General features: G+C 30.5%; 1 protein-coding gene and 1 long non-coding RNA gene across 6 annotated transcripts in view; one reads left to right on the top strand and one right to left on the bottom strand.

Annotated features, from left to right (window-relative positions):
- Nucleotides 1-541, bottom strand: part of LOC117122688 — a 28,622-nt gene that overhangs the window by 25,727 nt on the left and 2,354 nt on the right. The gene's annotated exons all lie outside the window — the stretch shown is intronic.
- The window catches only part of LOC117122689, a 3,278-nt gene that overhangs the window by 2,084 nt on the left and 653 nt on the right, over nt 1-541 (top strand). Inside the window, exon 2 of the long non-coding RNA XR_004447736.1 lies at nt 344-412. This is a non-coding gene — a long non-coding RNA (uncharacterized LOC117122689). The remainder of the gene's footprint in view (nt 1-343; nt 413-541) is intronic.

The raw sequence follows: 541 nt of genomic DNA, 5'->3' as shown, positions 1-541 counted from the left end.
TAGGCCTAGACCGTGATAGAATTTCAGCCTCTAAAACGACAAATATCGTTAAATATGTTACTTGAATTGATATTTTATGTTTAGTAGATACATAGGAATTAGTTTTTATAACAAATATTTAATTGATTTTAGTGATGTTAGAAGATTGATAAGTTCAATAAAATTATTGGTAAATGATGTGTTAGCTGTTAGTTACGATCACATGACTGGTATCTAGTGATTTGATTGGGCATTGTTAGGATTGCCTAAATTCTTAGAATGATTTCAATGTTCTATATTATTCTGTTGCTTCTTGTTTCTATGCTTTTATTATAAAATTAAATGTAACTGTCTTTTTTTCTAGAACATTTTATGAGCTGATCCTTCTGGCAAAAATACCACTTTGCCAATTATTATAAAGATTGTCATTTTGGTAAGTGATCTACATACAGTTATTTTTATATGAAAAAAAATATATAGATTAGGTCCCGTAAAAAAAAAATTATTACGTTATCACCCCCCCCCCCCCAACCAATCACTTAGGGAAATCCGGGGGGGGGGG

This window comes from Anneissia japonica, unplaced genomic scaffold (genome assembly GCF_011630105.1).
Source record: "Anneissia japonica isolate Jap-2015-1 unplaced genomic scaffold, ASM1163010v1 scaffold287894_len555002_cov174, whole genome shotgun sequence".
Classification (NCBI taxonomy): domain Eukaryota; kingdom Metazoa; phylum Echinodermata; class Crinoidea; order Comatulida; family Comatulidae; genus Anneissia; species Anneissia japonica.
This window is presented reverse-complemented; position numbering and strand designations above follow the sequence as displayed.